This window comes from Micromys minutus, assembly GCF_963924665.1.
Source record: "Micromys minutus genome assembly, chromosome: 1".
NCBI classification, from domain to species: domain Eukaryota; kingdom Metazoa; phylum Chordata; class Mammalia; order Rodentia; family Muridae; genus Micromys; species Micromys minutus.
The window spans coordinates 58,425,497-58,435,576 of record NC_137969.1 but is presented as its reverse complement, the minus strand read 5'-3'; positions in this window follow the sequence as shown (position 1 = coordinate 58,435,576).

Below are 10,080 nucleotides of genomic sequence, written 5' to 3'. Positions count from 1 at the left end.
GGAACCCATGAACTTAGATGCAGACTACATGACTTAGAGTCACAAAAGTGGTTACTTACCCAGTGCTCACTGCTGCACTGATCCAAGTTCACTAGGAAAACTGTTTATATACCGTAGCAATTTCTAGTCCTTCATGAAAGAACTTTCAAATGATTTCACTGTGCTAGTAGACTTTGCTTTGTAGGAACTGGACAGAGAGCGTTTCATTGGACTGCTAGTTGCACAGCTCTGAGTCTTGAGTACAGAATGTTTGATAAAACAACTGAAGAGAAGACATTTTGATCAGCTGTGAGAAAATTACCCTTATTGTCATTATTAATTATCTATTCCGTAGCCATGGTACCCAGTGTAGTAGCTTCCTCGCAGCTTGTCGCTCCTACAGTCTAGAAGATGATCACCAGTACCCACTTGGTAGCAGGAGAGAACAGACTCCAAGTAGTTCTCTGACACGCATGCTAACCTCCATTCAGTAAATGTAATGAAGACAAACCCTTTTTAATTCAGAAAAGCTATATAGTAGGTGGCTGTTCCAAACAATATAGGCCACTTGACAACTGCTAAGTTTAAACACTGTAAATGCCTACAGGATAAGTTTTTTTTTTTTTTTTTTTTTTTTTTTTTTTTTTTTTTAAGTAGAATCCAAATTTGTTCCATCAGTTAAGTTATTGTCTGGCTCTCTTCCTAAAGCATTGTGTCACTCACCCCTCCAGTTTGAATGTCTGAACCTTTCCTGACAATTAGGGGTGATGGTGATTTCCTTGCCTTTCTTGTGAAGACTAAAAGTGGGGTAGCTTACTTGGGGGTTGAATGGGTAAAAAAATGGTGACTGTTCCTAGGTATGGTGGGAAAGGTTAATTGTAGATATGTGGGAGAGCATAGCCAGTGGCAGGGACATCTGGGTGAGACTAGTAGGATATGTCCCTGGACCATGGGGGAGAGAGGGGATCCAGGTGCAGCTGCCAGCAGGCCTAAGGGTACAGAAAAGAGCAGGTAACCAAATGGTTGGATTATGTAGTGAAGAGCAGCCCAGCCCCCTACACTCGGTAGGGTAGTGGGCAGGGTATGCCAGCCAGGAGGACCCCTTCACAGGTAGGGACTGAGGGATGCAGGGAGAACCTGGCAGCCAGGTCCACTTTGATATGTTAAGTAGGCACCTCAACCATTTGTCCCAGGTTAGAGGTCAGTGGGTAAAACAGAATGACTGGTATAGCTCTGGTTTGGCAACCCTAGAATGTTCCATCTCACACAGATTACATTCAAACTACACACTTGGGAGACTAGGCACGGCCATTGGTGCCAAACGGCTTGCTTTACTACCTGCTGCCAGAAGCTGGGAAGCTCCTCTGCCTGTGGGTAAGCTCTTTTCATGGAAAGACGTGCAGCCCTGTAATTAAACATCCAAACAAACAATTCTCAAGTCTACACCTGAAGCCAGTGACTGCCATTTCCACAAACCCAGGCTCACGTGACATCGCTTGCTTAATTGCACTTTAAACTGCTTTATGACTTTATAGCAGCCTATAAAAGGCGATTTTCAAATATGACAGGCGCTGAAAAGCTGAAGGGGAGAGTTATCCAGGGGTTGTAATCTCTAAGTCTGCTAGGAGTTCTTGCCTTCCCGAGAAAAAGAAAGAGGAGCTGCCGTGGCTATGGGTCGATACTCGGGCCGAAGCTTCCGTCTGATCCTCATGTGTGTGGTCAGTGTGGTCCTCTTCGTGCTGGAGCTAGCGATTGCACACATAGGCAACTCCCTCTCCCTTGCCTCCGATGCCTTCGCTGTCCTCTCCCACTTGTTGTCTATGATCATCGGACTGTTTGGCGTCAGGGCCACCAACGTCAGGCAGCACAGGAAGAGCACCTACGGCTTTCTCCGGGCGGATGTCCTGGGGGCATTTGGCAATTCCGTGTTTGCGGTGGCCCTGATGTTCAGCATCCTGGTAGAAGCCATCAAAAGGTACATCAGTCCCCAGAAGACAGAGGAGCCCCTGCTGGTTCTCAGCGCCGGAGTCATCGGGCTGTTTTTCAATGTCCTTAACTATGTCATCTTCTTAGAATGCTGTTACTGCTCAGGGCCCAGGCCCCAGACAGACACGGAAACAGGTAAATACCTCCCTCCAGGTGGCAGTGGCAAATTTGTTGAGTCTGGCAGGCCTCTTCGTTCCTGTGACTTTACAGTAAGTAGGATTGCTTTCCGTCTGAAGTTCCTTGTGAGTGAAAGTGTGTTTAGACAGGAGAGGAACTACAGAGCAACTGAAGTCTCCCTATGTGACTCACTTTGGTTTATCTGGCTGTGACATGGCTAGGTTTGAATATAATGTTAGTAAATTAATGTCTCCATAGAACATGTTTTAAAAATGCTGGATTACCAAGCCACTCTGAGAAACCAGTGTATCAAGCAAATAGCAGGAGTATGTTTGGGGGATGTTACAGAAGTGAGAGAAATTAGATGATGTAGAAAATCTCATTTTGTGGATAGAAATGTGTAGTTATTATGCACATTTGTTCTTGGAAAATACTTTCAAGTCTTTAGAAACCAGTTAACTGGGTTACCCTTTACAAGATCAAACTAAATCTTGGACAAGAACAAGAGCTCCTTTAGGAGGTGGAACCAGGGTTTTTAATCCCTCAAGAAGGCATGTGTCTGTGTCTGTCTGTGAACGAGACAGACTTTAAGAGAAATGTCTAGTGGCTCTTTTAGGAGTTTTATATTGTGAGCAGAGCAGATGAGCAGTGTCCAGCCCTGGCCATAGCACAGGCAGTGGTAAGAGTCTTCACAGCCTGTTTCCCCACCTGCCATATGGAGACGGCAGGCTCCACATGAAACGCCGCTTGTTCTAGCACTGGGCAGGAACTTGATAAAGGCTGTTTATTCTTTAGCCACAATACGGAAATTAGTATCATTTGCTCTTCAAGAGACTTTAATGCTGACCGGCTTCCTTCGCACTAGTAGGGACTCAGCTAGTCTGGGACCTCTCCATGTAACTTCGAATTCTTCATTTTAGTTCTGGCTCTGCTAACTCCAGCTGCTACGTCTGTCAGCCATCTCTGCCAGCAGAGGACCTGTTTGAGAGCACCCGTGTTGTTAAGAACTGTAGAGGTGAACACATAATCTTCATCTGTATTCAGCTAAATGTGTAAACGTAGTCGGGTCCCCTTACTTGTAAAAGTTATTAGTTAACTCCAGACCTTACGCCTTGGCTGTGTTAAATATCAAGCAGAAGCGGCCACTCGAGGGTCTGGTTTGTGCATATCATTGTCATGTAAGTGTAAAGCTTGAAGATGCTAGTGTCAGTCAAATGCCTCCATCCTAACCGCATACTTATGTCTTCAGGTGTTCCTTGAAAGTCTAAGTTGCTTTTATTCTAGAGTTCAACACAGCAAAAGTGCTCAGGAGACTCAGACACACATGAGAACTGGTGCAGCTCTACTTTACAAACCACACTGTTTTTAGGGAACTCTTAGCTCTTACTTGGGAAATGGTCTGTTCCAGTGTGGTGTGTCTAACTTCAGATACTAGTCAGAGACTTAACAGGGAACTTCACCTGGAGTTTCTGTGGCCTTAGTTTCCCGGTGCCTTGTCTTTTGACCATATTCTATGCTAAAGCCTAAACATAGTGCTGGTATAAGGGCTGTAGACATTGTGATCATTCTTATTCTATTAGCTTTTAGTTTTGCTTAATCTTCTATTAGAAGTTTCAGTGGGGGAACCGTCCAGTTTGCTTTAGGGTAGCTACTGGGCTTATCACTATTGACATACCAAAATTTACGTTTATCAGTGTTTTAAAGCCATATTTTGATGCACTTATTACCAATGAATTTAAAGAATATATACGTTAAAATTTATAAACTGACAATAGCCCACTATCAGTTGGCTCATATTTTAAGAAGAGCTATAGTTAATTCTTCCACATTAACATAACAAGAGTTATAAACTATAAGGGAAAAACGTCTTCCATTGGACTGTGTTTTAGATAGGACTTTGCTATAGAATCTAGGTTGGCCTTGAACTTGTGGTCCTCCTCAAGTCTGGATTTTCAGATGTATGCTGACATATCACCCCAGTTTCTGTACTTTAGAGGTGCTTGTGAACTGAAAAATTCACACAGTCCAGGGATCCACCACTTTTGTACAGTCTGAAGCTAGGGAGAGGTTTTTCTTAGTTTCACCAGTCAGTCTCATATAACCAGATATACGTGATGTTTGATGTAACAGAAAAGGGAAAAACAAGAGGACCATTAAGTTAAATGACATGTTATCAAATAATCTGTCAAGATCACATATCTGGATTTGAGGAGTAAGTTATGCTGGACAATTGGCTGTGCACAGGCAGCAATTTCTTTTTAACCTGGGAGAAAATACCTTTTTAAAGAACAACATCTGGACACACATGCCTGCAGACCCAGCAGCAGAGATGCTGAGGTGGGAAGATAGTAAGTTTGGAGACCAGCCTGAGTTACATAGGTTTCAGGACATGCTGGACTACACGGGACACCTAAGTGGCAAGCCTGATCTCTTAGAAAGGATGAAGAATGTAGAAAGGAATATAATCCTGGTATTAGGAAGTAAGCCGCACAAAATTACTTTAGCTCAAATTAAAGGCAGAGACGATGGTAAATAGATTCATAATTAAAATTTAGTTCTTTAAAAAGGCAACTTGCAAACTAGGAGTAGTGGCACACAGCTATAACCCCATGTGAGTAGAAGAAAGAAGACAGAATTGGGGAAGGAAAAGAGGAGGGAGAAACGGAGAAGGAGGGAGAAATGAGGAAAGGGGGAAGTCAAGGAGGGGACAAGCTGGTGATGCTGGTCCCCTAGTCTGTTCCCTAACCACCCTCACTTACAAAGCCATCAACATTATGGAATTTTAAGATTATTTTCTTCATCTTTCCCTTAGGTTTGTATTTTTACTCTGCCTTTTCATTTTAGCTAAAAATCCCAGCCCCATCTACCCCTAAACGTACTATTCATTGTCAGTGCTGGCCCCAAGTCATGCCTTCTTGGTCCAAGGCTTCTCAAGCCTCCATCTCCTTTCTTCTCCCTCTCTCCCTCTGGCCTGTCCTACCTTCACCTCTTCCTTTCCTGTTTAAGGGACCTTCCTCTGCAGTTCGCTCAGCTGGTCTGACCCTACCAACCTCAGAAGCTGGGATACAGGTGCATACCTCACCCTGTACATTATTTATGTATGTTACATATACCATGCAATGTGGTTACATTACAGGTAGTCCTGGCAGGAGGTTTGAACACTGTTGTATACACCTTCTAGGTGAGCCCCATGACTCTCCCACCGGTAGTGCTGGGCATAGTGAATGCAAATAGGGTTCCTTTCTTGAGAGACAAGTCAGGCTCAGGGTGTAAGAGAAGCAAGGGGGAACTTGCTGCTGTTTTCTCGGCCATGAACATTACAGAGTAAGTTACATGTAGGAACTTTCACAAGCTGCAAGCTGCATGTCCCTCCAGCACTTGGAAAGCAGAGGCAGGAGGATCATGATTTCAAGGCCACCCTGAGCAATGTTGTAAATATAAAAAGAAATAAACAAATGAAAGGGAAGAGAAAAAAAGTGCAAACTAGTAGAACCTGGTACTTAATAATTGGAAAGGGGCAGACTTGTGGGTAGCCATGCTGGGTGTTCACGGTCATTTTAGGGGGCATGAGGTGTAGGGTCCCAGAGACAGTCACTCTTGCTTGCCTACTGATGTTCATAAGTTTGGAGAAGCAGCAGGTGTGAGCACATGCCTTAGCTCCTGCCTTCTCTTGAACCAGAAGCTGGTGAGTTTTCCAGCATCCCTTTCTCTATGCGTGTGACGGTTGACTAACTTCTCTTCTGCCCATTAAAGGGTTCTGGAGCAGTTCAGGAGTGAATAGGGAAGACTGGGAAATGGGTGTCTTTTCAAATGTGATTCAAACTCAACAGAAGGAAACAAGAGCCCGGCCCCACATTCTCAGACATTTTATCCTAGTGTGTTGGTTATTCTCTGGCGGTTACCTGAATTGAATGTTAATCAAGAATAAGTGTGTGTTGACAGCGTGCGAGTGTGCTGACAGCTCAGTTACATACAGCTGGAGAAATCTGCCTTCACAAAATAATTATCTGGAGAGAACAGTTCCTATTCTCATTGTTTCACGCAGGGTCCAAAGGAAAATAACTGTGACACTCAAAGCTATTTGCCATGGTCAAGATTAAAAAAAAATTGTAAATGCAATACCGAGAGTCTGCACCAGTAAAACCATAACACACAATCAAAACAAATGTGACATTTACACACTTTGTGAAACATCACATGTAGATCTGTAACTACCACCCAAACCCCCAGAAAGCCTCCTGCTGCTCTTCTGCAGCCACACCCATCACTCCCATCTCTGTGTCAGGGACAGCGCGCACACACACACGCATACACACACACACACACACACACACACACACACACACACACGTCTTACGTCTTGGTGGTCAATGCTGTTTCAATCCACTGGGTGTTCCTTGGAATCTTTGAAAATGGCTTTCCTCTTTCAGGACAATGCTCTTAAGATCCATTGCTCAGGCCTCAGTGGCTGCTGTCCTCTGCATCAGCAAATTTTCATTGTATATTCAACCACTGCTGTTCACACAGCTGTTGGAGGTGAGGGCTCACGTCTGCTGTTTTCTATTTCCTGTCTGGTCTTTTAAATTGTTTTTTCTGCTTTCCTTTTTGGATTTCCTTGAATGCTCTCAGAGTTTTGTTCTTGAGTTTTCTGCCGTATTTTTCAGGACATCTTGGAATGCGGTCCTGTCAGTAGTCACTGTAGGTGTCACTGTGCACCTCTAAATTACTGTGAGCTTCCCTCATGAGTGAAGCTAAAAGCATCTTTAGTTTATCTTTTCCCTCCCCAGGCTCTGTTCTTGGCCTCCCTTCTTCCTCCCCCCCCCCCCTCTATTTTCATTTTCCATTGCTCAGATTTTTTTTCTTCAAATTTGGTGATTCCTCACTCTAAATTCTTTTCCTCTCTTGAGCTCATCCATAGAGCTGTTATTTGTTTTGTTGTTGTTTTGGTTTGGTTTCTGTGTTAAGGTTGTTTGTGTTGTGTGTGTGCTCACACATGTTTGTGTGTATGGTGGCCAGTGGTCAACCTCCAGTGTTGTTTCCCAGGCTCTTCCCACCTTGTGCAATTCCAAGTGTGTGACAGTTTACATGGGATCTGCACATCTGACAGTTTACATGGGATCTGCACATCTGATTGTTTACATGGGATCTGCACATCTGACAGTTTACATGGGATCTGCACATCTGATTGTTTACATGGGATCTGCACTTCTGATTGTTTACATGGGATCTGCACATCTGACAGTTTACATGGGATCTGCACATCTGACAGTTTACATGGGATCTGCACATCTGACAGTTTACATGGGATCTGCACATCTGACAGTTTACATGGGATCTGCACATCTGACAGTTTACATGGGATCTGCACTTCTGACAGTTTACATGGGATCTGCACATCTGACAGTTTACATGGGATCTGCACATCTGACTGTTTAAATGGGATCTACACATCTGTTTACATGGGATCTACACATCTGACAGTTTACATGGGATCTGCACATCTGACAGTTTACATGGGATCTGCACATCTGACTGTTTACATGGGATCTGCAGATGAACCCCCAGTCCTCATGCTTGTTATGAAAGCTTGTCTCCTCAGCTCTCTGCTTTTTATATTTTATATTTTTTGCCAAGGACTTTTTCCATTTATTTCAAGTATGTCCACAATTACCTGCCAACACATTGCTATATGACTGACAACTTTAAACATCCTTCCTTATCAGGTAATTCTAACACTTCTGCTGCCTCACATTGAGTGTCTTTTACACTCAAGTTGCAATTTTCTAGGTGTTTAGTGGGAAGAAAGATTTTCTGGTGGCTCCTGGACGCTGAGGAACAGTGAGATGTTGGCTGTCTTCCCTAACAGGCTGGACTGAAATGCTTGCTGCCAGTTGATGGCAGAAGTCCAAGGTTGTCCCTGGGCTTCTGTGAGTTGGCAGGGGAAGCCAACCTCAGTAGGACCTCAACATTGACACCTGCCTGGGAGTAGCTTCAATCTTTTTTTTTTAAGCAATTAGTTTATTCACTTCACATCCCAATTGCTGCCCCCCCCCCACCATCTTAACTATTTAATTTTTAATCCTTTTTTTCTTTTTTAATTTTGGAATCAAACCTAAGGCTTCACATATGCAAGATTTTTTTTCTTTCTAATAAGCACACATTTTATACCTGGCTCCTGGTGATTCTTAAACACCTGATTGTGCTGTTCACTGAGTTTGCTGTTTCTCTCTAAATGTCTTGCTTTCTGACTTTATGTTTTTGAGGCAGGGTTGCCTATGTAACCCAGGCTGGCCTTGAATCTGTGACCTTCCTTTCTGTGCTTCCTGAAGAACGATAGGTGTGTACCAGCACAGCTTGTATGCTTTGTATTTTCTTATTGTGAATTGATATTCAGTGAAACCCTTCCTTGAGACTCTGTTTTTGCTGAAGTATGGAATATAAGCATATTATAAACAATTTTTTAAAATATTTTGCATCTTTTTATTTGATTGTTAAAGTTTACACATAAGGGTTTTGCCTGTGTGTATCTGTATCACCTCTAGTGCCCAGAGGCTAGAAGAGAGCAATGGACCCGCTGGGACTGGAGTTACAGGCACTTGTGTGCATCTCTGTGCTGATGGGAATTGAATTGGGGTCCCGTGGAAGAGCAGCTTGTCCTCTTTAGCTGCTGAGCCATCTCTCCAGCTCTATGTAGCTAAGTTTTCAAACACACATTTAGTCCCAGCACTCGGGAGGTAGAGGCAGAGACAGCCATATAGCAAAGTTCCAGGCCATATAGGGAGAGCCTGCCTCAAAAAACCTAGACCAAAATCCACAGGCTCTTTGGTGTGAAACTAGCTTGCCTACATTTAAAGACTGTTCGCCAAATGTTACTTCTTATTATTTTGTGGGCAGTTGAGATTTTGTCCACGATCCTCTAGCACCTTCAGCTCCCACAGAGATAGTTTCCTCTCTGCCCCAACAACTAATTATACAATAACATTTACAAGTCATTTTGTTGTTCCCATTGGAAAAGTGGCGTTCTCTGTAATTAATTGTTGTGTTTGAGTTTGAGTTTTCCTCTGGGGGATCTTGCAGTTCTCTCCTTTGCCCCAGCAATATCCCCTCTTTTAAGCTGTACACAGTCATGTAGCTGTTGAAACTAAGAGGTGAGGTATTTTTCTTTTTCGGACTGATATACAGGTGTCTTGACATCAGACTCCAGCCTCAGATTACCAATCTAGATTTCTGGTTTGGGCTTTTAAATTTTTATTATGTGTGTGGGTGTTCGGCGTGTGCATCTGCATTTTGTTCTCGCCTGGTACCTTCAGAGGCTAGAAGAGGGCATTGGATTCTCATCGAACTGCAGTTATAGATGGTTACAAGTCACCATGTGGATGTCGGGAATTAAACGTGGGTTCTCTGCAAGAGCAGCAAGTGCTCTTAACCATTGGAACATCTTGCCAGCTCCTGGCTTCAGAGGGGTTTGTTGTTGTCTTGTTCGTTTTCCCACCACGTTTTTTTCTTTTTTTTTAAAGGGAGACCATTTATTATAGGGAAATGTAACTTCTCACAACTCATTATTTCCTGTAAGCTGGATGCTGGACAAGGATCATTTTAGAAACTTGGCAATGTCAGACCTTAGGAGACGATTCAGAAGTACTTTTAAGGGACATAGAGTGCTGAAGCCCAAATCCCGGCACTTTTACAGAAAGTCCAGGAGAGGCTGCTCCACCACCTGTAACCCCACCTCTGTGGGGATAGGCAGGGGGACTACTGGGGTGTTGGCTGCTAGCCTAGCTCCAGATTCAGAGAAGCCTTGTCACCACGGAATAAGATCAGGAAAATAGCATCTTCCCTGACCTCTATTTATATGCACCTGCTTTTCTATCTGTCTGTTTGCTGCCCCCCCCCACACACCTACATACACCTGCACACACATTTGTTTCGAGTATTAGGCTCAGTATCACTTCAAAGTGAAGTTGTCTGGAACCTTGGTTACCTTGGTTACGTGCTTCT